The 10,641-nt window shown below is 38.3% G+C and overlaps 1 non-coding gene across 1 annotated transcript; it reads right to left on the reverse strand.

The window, feature by feature from the left end:
• Positions 1-10,047: 10,047 nt before the first annotated feature.
• On the reverse strand, positions 10,048-10,232 carry LOC122690903. Its single transcript, XR_006340177.1, has one exon. It is a non-coding gene; the product is annotated as a U2 spliceosomal RNA (small nuclear RNA).
• Positions 10,233-10,641: the final 409 nt, after the last annotated feature.

Raw genomic sequence — 10,641 nt, forward strand, 5'->3', positions numbered from 1 at the left:
TCCAAGGGCCTCTCAAGAGTCTCTCCAGCACGACAATTAGAAAGCATCAATTCTTCGGCCCTCAGCCTTCTTTATGATCCAACTCTCACATCCTGTGATTGCATGCAAGGGTTAAAGAATGTCACGTGCTGGTGAGTAGTATGAGAGGCGATCAGAACTATTTTGAAAGTCAGGCTTCCAGGAAATAGAGCTTGGTTGAGAGATGTGATAGCATTTCCCTATCTCATAACAGAGTGCCTGAGAGGCAATTCTTCCCAGCTTGCATGAATAGGGTAGTTCTCTATGAATTAATATTTAGTTAGTGCCTCTTTAATACAGTGGTTGCTTTCAGCTTATCGCCTCACTATCTTTGCATTATCTCATTGCCCTTCAAGACCTTTTAAACTATAACATATTGTGGTTAAGTTTTAGTTGTAATTGACTGTTATTAATTTGTTCCTCTTTACTGTCTTGTAAACACGGTTGCTTAATTCTGTGCATTATATATATGACAAAAATACCAACACTGTGTACCTTACAGATAAAAGAAATCACCAGTAGGATTTTTAAAGGCCTTAAAGTAAAATACATGTGGATTTTAAAGTTGGATGATGTAAAACGTGGGGGAAATGGCTTTATAGGCCCTTGGCCAAGGCTTTCTAATTTGATTAATACATTAATCTATTATTATTTTGGAATACTCATTACATATAGGCCTGGTATAATGGAATTTCACTTTCTAGAAGAACAACCATGTAATTCCTGTGTTCAACAGAAAGTTTTATGCAACCTGGATTGTTGTGTAATGCCTAATGTCAAAGCCTCTTGGCACAATTTTGCTGTCAGTGTTTGGAACTTATTTCCCTTCTTTGTACACATATCAAAATGATTCTTCTATGACAGAAATAAAGTCAAAGTAGAAGTGACATGGAGTTGAAGTATTTTTTTTTCACATAACAGGACAGAAAATAAATTCTTAGATTAAATGATTACAAGGTCTCCAGTTAGGTTCTTAAATTATGAGGAAAATATAAATAGCCAGAAATGATATACACAGAAAAAATATACAGATATATAGATAGAGGAAGGGAGGGAGGCAGATAACACGAAGGCTAGTAGTCATGGCTTCATTTCTTCTTCCTAAGGTTTGAAAGGAAGTAGCTATTTAGAAACTGGAGTCAAGAAAGAATAGGACATACTGTGATGCTGACCATTTTCCTTGCTGAGAAATAATTACTCAGAGTGAGCAGGAAGTGTCAGAAAATCTGTTGCTCGGAAATATCCTAGGCCCTTTGATTGGAAGATCATGGAGGCTTAAGCCGGCTTGCCCATCACACCTTCTTAGTCTCAAGTAGACCTCTGAATTTCAACTTCCTCAATCATGTGATCTGCAGGAATTTTGATGATACATTGACTGCTGAATCCCTCAGTCATGTCTGACTCTTTGTGATCCCATGGACTGTAGCCTGCTAGGCTCCTCTGTTCGTGGGATTCTCCAGGCAAGAACTAGGTTCTTTTAAATTAGGAAGGCACACATCTATATGTGTATGGCACACATCTATATGCTTTTCCAAAAGCTCCAGTCAGGAGGAAGGAAAACACAGTAAACAGTGAGGGTAAAAGGAGAAATAAAAAGTCCAGAATATCCAAAAATATCGCCCTACTTCTCCTGATAATTTCCTTTCCCAGGAGGTGGTGAAGAGATAGGGGAGTGCAGTGCTGGACTTTTGTTTAACTAGTAGTCCAGAGATAGTTGCTGATACATAGGGAATGGGGCATTTGAGGCTACAAGATTGAACATGGGGTCTGAAAATTCATCAGCATGGTTGGACAAGGAAAGATGATTTCCAAAAGCAAGGAAATAACTATAACTTGTACAGAAACTTGAAAGGGGAATATGGATCAAAGGCATTGCGAAGCTCTGAAAAATGCATTTTCAATTTCATGATTATGTTTCCTTCAGGGAAGAAAAGGGGGAAGAGATATTTTAAGAAGCTAATGTGGATACCCTTAAATTTTGTCTAAGTGCATGTTAAAAAACTGTTCATCAATATATATATTTTTCAAAAATTTATTTATTTATTTTAATTGGAGGACAGTCACTTCACAACACTGTGGGGGCCCCTGCCACACATCGACACGAATCAATACCTTTTTATCATAAAACAATCTCAAACTTTCAGAAAAGTTGCAAGTTCAGTACAAAGAACCTTTTTTTTTCCTAGAATCCTTTGAGGGTATATAGACAGCATGATGTTCTATCCTTCCTGAACACTTAAATACAGATTTCCTAAAGACAAAGACATTCTTCTACATATCTACTATACAACCATTCAAATGATGAAATCAACACTACTAACACTGAAACGTTACTACCATCTAATGCTTAGACCTCATTCACATTTCACCAGTTGTCCCAATGTTTTTAGTAGCAAAAAAGACCCAGTACAGAATCATGCAGTGAATTTAATTGCCATATGTTCTTCTGCAGACTGATGAACTCAGAGTTAAAAAGACATATTCTAGACTGTGAAAGAACGGATATATGACCAAGGACAAGTTTACGAGTGATATAATCCCAAAAGGAAGATTAAACCCAGAAACACAAGCAACAAAATGATTTTTAAAAGACTTTTTTGGTGCATTTTTAAGTTTACAGAAAATTGCAAGTAAGGTAAGGAGACTTCCAATATACCCCCTGTTCTGGCATATGCGCGTATTCTACTGTTGTCAATTTGCCAGTCACCAGGATACCTTTATTTTTTTAATTAACCAGTGATGAACCTGTATGACACATCATAATCACCCGGAGTCCATAGTTTACCCAAGAGTTCACTGTTGGTGGTATACATTCAATGGGTTTGGACAAATGTATAATAACATGTATCCATTTTAATATCACATTCATCTCTTCCCACCACCCCTGGGAACCACCAATCTTTTCATAGTCTTCATAGTTTTGCCTTTTCTGGAATATCATATAGTTAGAATTGTATAAGATACAGCCTTCTCATATTGGCTCCTTTCACTTAGTAATCTGCATTTTAGTTTCCTCCATGTCTTTTCATGACTTGATAGCTCATTTCTTTTTAGCACTGAATAATATGTCACTGTCTGGATAGACTACAGTTTATCTGTTCATCTACTGAAAGACATCTTGGTTGCTTCCAAGTTTGGGCAGTTATGAATAAGGCTGTCTTAAACATCTGGGTGCAGCTTGTTGTGTGGACATAAACTTTCAACTCTTTTGGGTACATACCAAAGAGTGTTACTGCTGGATTGTATGTTAACAGTATGTTTAGTTGTGTAAGAACTGTCTTCCACATGCCCGTATTGTTCTGCTTTTCCACCAGCATTATATGTGGGTTCCTATTGCTCCACATCCTTGCCAATGTTTGGTGTTGTCAGTGTTCCAGATTTTGGCCATTTTAATAAGTATGCAGTGGTATCTTGGTGTTGTTTTAATTTACAGTTCCCTGATGACATGTGCTATGGAGCATTTTTTCATATGTTTACTTTCCACCTGTGTGTCTTCTTTAGTGAAGTGTCTGTTAAGGTCTTTGACCCATTTTTTGAGCAGGTGGTTTTCTTGCAAGTGTTGTTTCTATATTTTGTGTAACAGTTCTTGATCAGATTTGTCTTTTGCAGATACTTTCTCCTGATCTGTGGCTTGTCATCTTCTTTTAACTTCAACTTTCACAGAGCAGAATTTTTAAATTCTAATGAAGTCTGTGCTTATTATTTATTTCTGTCTTGGTGTGTGCCTTTGATGTTGTATCTAAAATGTCATACCAATACCCAGTATCATCTAGGCTTTCTTCTGTGTTACCTTCTAGTAGTTTTATAACTTTGCATTTTACATTTAGTTCTATGATCCATTTTGAGTTAATTCTTGTGAAGGATGTAAGGTTTGTGGTCTACCTGTTTTTTTCTGGTATGTGGATGTTCAGTTTTTCCAGCACTATTTATTGTATAAACTATCTCTGCCCCTTTGTATTGCCTCTGCCTATGTCAAAGATCAGTTGACTATATTTATGTGTTTATTTCCAGGCTCTTGATACTCTGATACAAATACTCTGGGTTTATTTGTTTACACAATGTGTTTAGTTATCTTCTATGCAACATGAATAAAGGGGAACTTCAGAAAGGTGATACAATGATAACCTATGATGTGGAGAAAAGAGAGCGCCATACCATTGGCAAGTTGGAAAGGGTAACAAAAACTCCATTTAGGGCAGACAGAAACCTCAGATATAAGGGAAGATAATTACAGAGTATTTCACAATTTCAAATGAATTAAACTTTGTCCAGATGAATTACCTCTAAGAAACTGTCAAAATATGCATACAGTGTATATCATCACTGTTCATTTTGAAGAATTATGGAAAACAGCAGAGAAGCCAAATGAAAGCCTTGATTCTTAAATCAGCACCTACCTGGAGGAAGTTTCTAGTGGAAAGCTTCTCAGCACTGTCCACAGTACTGAAATGTTCAACATGCTTGTTAAGTATTTCTTGGAGAATATACTTACTCAGTTATTGTTGATCTTGGGATAAATGATATACTACCTGACAAAATGAAGGCATAAGACTTTTTTGATGAAATGGAATGATGGGCCAAAATTAACAGTAGAAAGTATAATGAGAGATTATCAAGTGATTTTTTTATAAAGGTGTAAAGGTTACAGACAGGTAAGTGTTGAAAGTTATTCATAGAATGAACTATGTTGTAATGGATTATATTTGGGGATATCTGTATGACCTCACATTTAGCTTAATATAGATACATATTGATGCTTTTGAAATATCTATAGATATATGTAATGACTCCAGGTGGCTCAGATGGTAAAGAATCTGCCTGCAATGCAGGAGACCTGGGTTCAACCCTTGGGTCGGGAAGATCCCCTGGAGAAGAGGAACGCCTACCCACTCCACTATTCATACCTGGAGAATTCTGTGGACAGTGGAGCTTGGCGGGCTATAGTCCATGGGGTCCCAAAAGAGTCAAGGGAACATTTCATGCAAAGATGGACACAATAAAGGAAAGAAATGGTATGGATCTTACAGAAGCAGAATATTAAGAAGAGGTGGCAAGAATACACAGAAAAACTATACAAAAATGAATGACCCAGATAGCTACAATGGTGTGATCACTCACCTAGAACCAGATATCCTGGAATGTGAAGTCAGTGGGCCTTAGGAAGCATCACTATGAACAAAGCTAGTGGAGGTGATGGAATTCCAGCTGAGCTATTTCAAATCCTAAAACATGATGTTGTGAAAGTGCTGCACTCAATATGCCAGCAAATTTGGAAAACTCAGCAGTGGCCACAGGACTGGAAAAGGTCAGTTTTCATTCCAATCCCAAAGAAAGGCAATGCCAAAGAATGTTCGAACTACCACACAATTGCAGTCATCTCATATGCTAGCGAAGAAGTGTTCAAAATTCTCCAAGCGAGGCTTCAGCAGGACGTGAACTGAGAACTTCCTGATGTTCAAGCTGGCTTTAGAAAAGGCAGAGGAACCAGAGGTCAAATGGCCAACATCTGTTGAATCATCAAAAAAGCAAGAGAATTTGGTAAAGTGTCTGCCTGCAATGCGGGAGACCCAGGTTCAATCCCTGGGTTGGGAAGATCTCCTGGAGAAGGAAGTGGCAACCCACTCCAGTATTCTTGCCTGGAGAATCCCGCGGATGGAAGAGCCTGGTAGGCTACAGTCCATGGGGTCGCAAAGAGTAGGACACGACTGAGTGATTTCACTTTCACTTTCACTTTTCTGTTTCATTGACTATGCTAACACCTTTGACTGTGTGGATCACAACAAACTGTGGAAAATTCTGAAAGAGATGGAAATACCAGACCACCTTATCTGCCTCCTGAGAAATCTGTATGCAGGTCAAAAAGCAATAGTTACAACTGGACATGGAACAATGGACTGGTTCCAAATTGGGAAAGGAGTATGTCATTGCTGTATATTGTCACCCTACTTATTCAACTTATATGCAGAGTACATCATGCGAAACACTGGGCTGGAAGAAGCACAAGCTGGAATCATGATTGCCGGGAGGAATATCAATAACCTCAGATATGCAGATGACACCACCCTATGGCAGAAAGCAAAGAAGAACTAAAGAGCCTCTTGATGAAAGTGAAAGGGGAGAGTGAAAAACCTGGCTTAAAACTCAACATTCAAAAAACTAAGATCATGACACCTGGTCCCATCACTTCATGGCAAATAGATGGCGAAACAATGGAAACAGTGAGAGAATTTATTTTCTTGGGCTCCAAAATCACTGCAGATGGTGACTGCAACTAAGAAATTAAAAGATGCTTGCTCCTTGGAAGAAAAGCTATGACCAACCTAGACAGCATATTAAAAAGCAGAACTCAAACAGGGGCTCTGTATCAACCTAGAGGGGTAAGATGGGGAGGGAGATGGGATTGAGGTTCAAGAGGGGGGTGACATATATATACCTATGGCTAATTCATGTTGATGTTTGACAGAAAACACCAAAATTCTGTAAAGCAGTTATCCTTCAATTAAAAAATAAATAAATTTAAAAAACCACCCCCAGACATGGAACTGAAGACAATTTAAAGAAAAAGCAGAGACATTACTTTGCCAGCAAAGGTCCATCTAGTCAAGGCTATGGTTTTTCCAGTAGTCATGTATGGATGTGAGAGTTGGATCATAAAGAAATCTGAGTGCCAAAGAATTGATACTTTTGAACTGTGATGTGAGAGTCCCTTGGACTTGAAGGAGATCCAACCAGTCAATCCTAAAGGAAATCAGTGAATATTCATTGGAAGGACTGATACTGAAGCTGAAGCTCCAATACTTCGGCCACCTGATGCGAGGAACTGACTCATTTGAAAAGACCCTGATGCTGGGAAAGATTGAAGGTGGGAGGAGAAGGGGGACGACAGGATGAGATGGTTGGATAGCATCACCAACTCAATGGACACGAGTTTGAGTAAACTCTGGGAGTTGGTGATGGACAGGGAGGCCTGGTGTGCTGAAGTCCATGGGGTCGCAAAGAGTCGGACATTACTGAGTGACTGAACTGAACTGAATGTTTCTGTATCAAAATATCTTTCATTTGTTGTGATGAAAGTACCACACTCGTGTAAGATGTTAATAGGGGAAACTGGGTCTAGAGCATATGGGATCTCTCTGTACTGTCTTTGTAATTTCTCTTGAAATTTAAAAGCTTTCTAAAATTTAAAAAATCTAATAGAGATGAATACCAAACCTCTGTACTTGGATTTACACTCTAATCCTAATGTTCTTTCTTTATCACTGAAGTCTTCAATTCAGTCTTTCTGTTTCCATTCTTCGTCTCCTCTCCACAGAGGAGCCAGAGAAATGTTTCCTAATGTCAATCTTATCACATTTTTCTGCCCCACAACCTTAGAGTGTCTTTCCATAATACCTCAGATAAAATCTAAACCCTTGACCAAGGTATATAAAATCCTACATGATCTGGTCACTCATTTCCTACAACTCATCTCCTACCATCCTTCCTCTTATTCTCTCTTTCCCAGCTCAAGTGGCCTCTTGTTTCTCAAGTATTGAAATGTTTGGTATAACAGAGCCATTATTGAGTTGGCCAAAAAATTCGTTCGGATTCCAGAATAAACTTCTAGGCCAACGCAATACTTTGCCTCAGAAGCTCTCTCTCCAATCTTTGCATGGCTTCTTACTTTATATATGTCAGATGTTTGTTCAAATATCATCTGCTAAAAGAGGTCTTCCCTGAACCTCAATTTATTGTGGCTTCTTTTTAATCCCTTTTAAACTCTTTGCTTCATTTTTTAAATAGTACTTTTTACTAATCATGATAATGATTTCAAGCTTTGAAAAAAATGCACATTCGTAACAGTATGTTTGTCTTATTCATCCTGTACTCTCATTGTCTGCAACAGTCTGAAAAGTTAGTGAAGTAATAGATAATCTGGTTGTTTTAATTAAGCGCGAGTTCTGTGTGAGCCGGTAGTGGGGTTATCAGACATGCTAACACACACTTACATTCCATTAACAGAAATGCATTCCCTTAAATAAAGGGAAAAAAAAAGAATAGACTGATTTGGCCATTGTCTTATCAACCAACTTCTGGAGCTATTTGTTAATCCTGATTATCACAGTTTTAGATGTTCATGTACAAATTGAATTTGTCCAAATGAATGCAATCAATTATAATGTATTTAGAAGCCATCAATTGGAAATTAAGAGAAGTGGGCATGATTGTCCTAAAGACTTGGGGAGATCTTGATAAGTGGCTTTTAAGTATTTTGCTCATTTAAATTCTCCAATAACTTTGATAGCTTATTATGTGCCAAGTACTGTGCTCAGTCCTAGAAATGAAAAGAGGAAACACATGAATGAGGTAAAGATTTCTTTTTCCTCCTACGAGTGTTATTGGCTTTAATTTGTGGATGTTTTAGTTGTGAAGAGATTGATTTAATGTAAGAAAACAAATTTTTAATAATAAACACTTAAAAGAATATTTAAAAGCTAACATTGGGTTCCCTGACACACTCACTAGAAATGCTTAGTCAGTGACTGCCTGCTTATCTTCCTACATCTTTGGGGAAAAAATTCTTTCTTATAAAAAATAAATACTGAACCAGTTACCTCTATATTTCTAAGTCTAAAATTCTATGATTCTAGGGAATTGTAGGTTTTGTGTGATGATAGCATAAGCTGTTAAGTAGAATAATCCTAATCCTACTTAGAAAATGCCACATTTTTCCTACTCCTGGGAGTAGAATGCTTAACCAATATTTTCTCTGTGTGGCATTCTGACAGCCTTAGGTGCCTGCAGTATTTCAGCAGAGAAGAGATTAGATTAACTATTGTTAAAATTCTTTACAAGGAAGTGGAGGAGGTCCAAGACTTGATTTACAATCTGATTTCCTTGGGGAAAAAAAAGAAGAAGAAAAAAAAAAGGGCCTCCAAAATGCTCTCTTCATGCTGCAATTAGAGCCATGATCTCTCCTCAAATGGGAAGGATAACTGAAAAAGATAATGACAATTGGACTGCTGAAAAGTGTCTAATACCTTCAAACTCCCTTCTCACTCAAGATGCCCCTTGGTATGGTAGAAAATACTAAGCATTTACAGAGTTATTTTCAAAAGAATATTTGAGTGGTGGTAGAGGGAAATAGAACATATGGCTGAAAACCTTCATGGTTAGAGAAATGTAAAGAGTGGAAAGTATGTGTTTGGAGCTCTTTCCGTTTATATTGATCAAGATCACAGCAGGACACAGGTGACATGTCCTAAGGAATAACTGAAGAGTTTTTGTGTATGCTTTTTAAAAAGGAAGTGAGTATTTACAGAGGACTAGGCAGGGTTAAAGGAACACTGTTGGATGGTCAAATACTTAGTAACAGCAGGAAACCATCCCTACCCCTGGGCCTTAAAGGGAGAGGGGAAGAAGTTGTTACTAGCCCAGTGAGAACTATGACTGTGCCCGTGAACCTGCCTGACAGGGTCCATGGTCAAAGGTAGGTGAGTTGCTGAATTGCACTGAGAGGAAGCAGGGGAATGAACACTTCAGATTCTCTCTGTTCTCTGATCTCCTGCTGGTGCTTCCCTCTAACCAGACTTACCTGGAAGCCAGAGGGCAAGGAGGCCTTGTTGATAATCCACAAAGGTCAGCATCCTGGGAGTGGTGTGAAGAGAGTGGATTTAAAGAGGCAAATGGAAAAGAACCAGCACTCTAGTTGTCTCCCTGATAATTACCTTCATGGGCTCCAAAAGAAAGCAATAGTACTTTTGCAGACAAGTTAAGGTTCTACCCATCATACTATCTTGCCATCTCCTGGAGCACTGTTCTTATTTGTATGAATACAGTTTTCTTCCCAGTTCTAGGTCCTTGTTTCAGCCTGGAGAACAGGAAAGAGAAGTGGAGGCACATTGTTCTGTACTTACGAGGATGTTGGACACATCTTTCTGTTCATAGTCGAGTACCACAAATCATTCACATTCATTAATTTAATAGATGTTGATTAAATGCCTATTGCATGCCAGGCACTCTGGGTACTCAAGATGCCAGAGAACGAAACAGAGATCCCTCTCTTTGTGGAGTTTGCATTCTAGTAGGGAGGACAGACAATATATAATAATAACTTAGTTAATTATAGACTGTCTAATACGTGAAATGTGAACTTCCAGATGTTCAAGCTGGTTTCATTAAACTGATAAGAAGAGATACTACACTTGCTCTTAGCCAAAAGGCCGAGAAGCGATTCAAGCTGGTTTTAGAAAAGGCAGAGGAACCAGAGATCAAATTGCCAACATCCCCTGGATCATTGAAAAAGCAAGAGAGTTCCAGAAAAACATCTATTTCTGCGTTATTGACTATGCCAAAGCCTTTGACTGTGTGGATCACAATAAACTGTGGAAAATTCTGAAAGAGATGGACATAGCAGACCACCTGACCTACCTCTTGAGAAATCTGTATGCAGGTCAGGAAGCAACAGTTAGAACTGGACATGAAACAACAGACTGGTTCCAAATTGGAAAAGGAGTACGTCAAGGCTGTATATTGTCACCCTGCTTATTCAACTTATATGCAGAGTACATCATGAGAAATGCTGGGCTGGATGAAGCACAAGCTGGAATCAAGATTGCCAGGAGAAATATCAATAACCTCAGA

The sequence above is a fragment of the Cervus elaphus genome, chromosome X (assembly GCF_910594005.1).
Source record: "Cervus elaphus chromosome X, mCerEla1.1, whole genome shotgun sequence".
In the NCBI taxonomy this organism is placed as follows: Eukaryota; Metazoa; Chordata; class Mammalia; order Artiodactyla; family Cervidae; genus Cervus; species Cervus elaphus.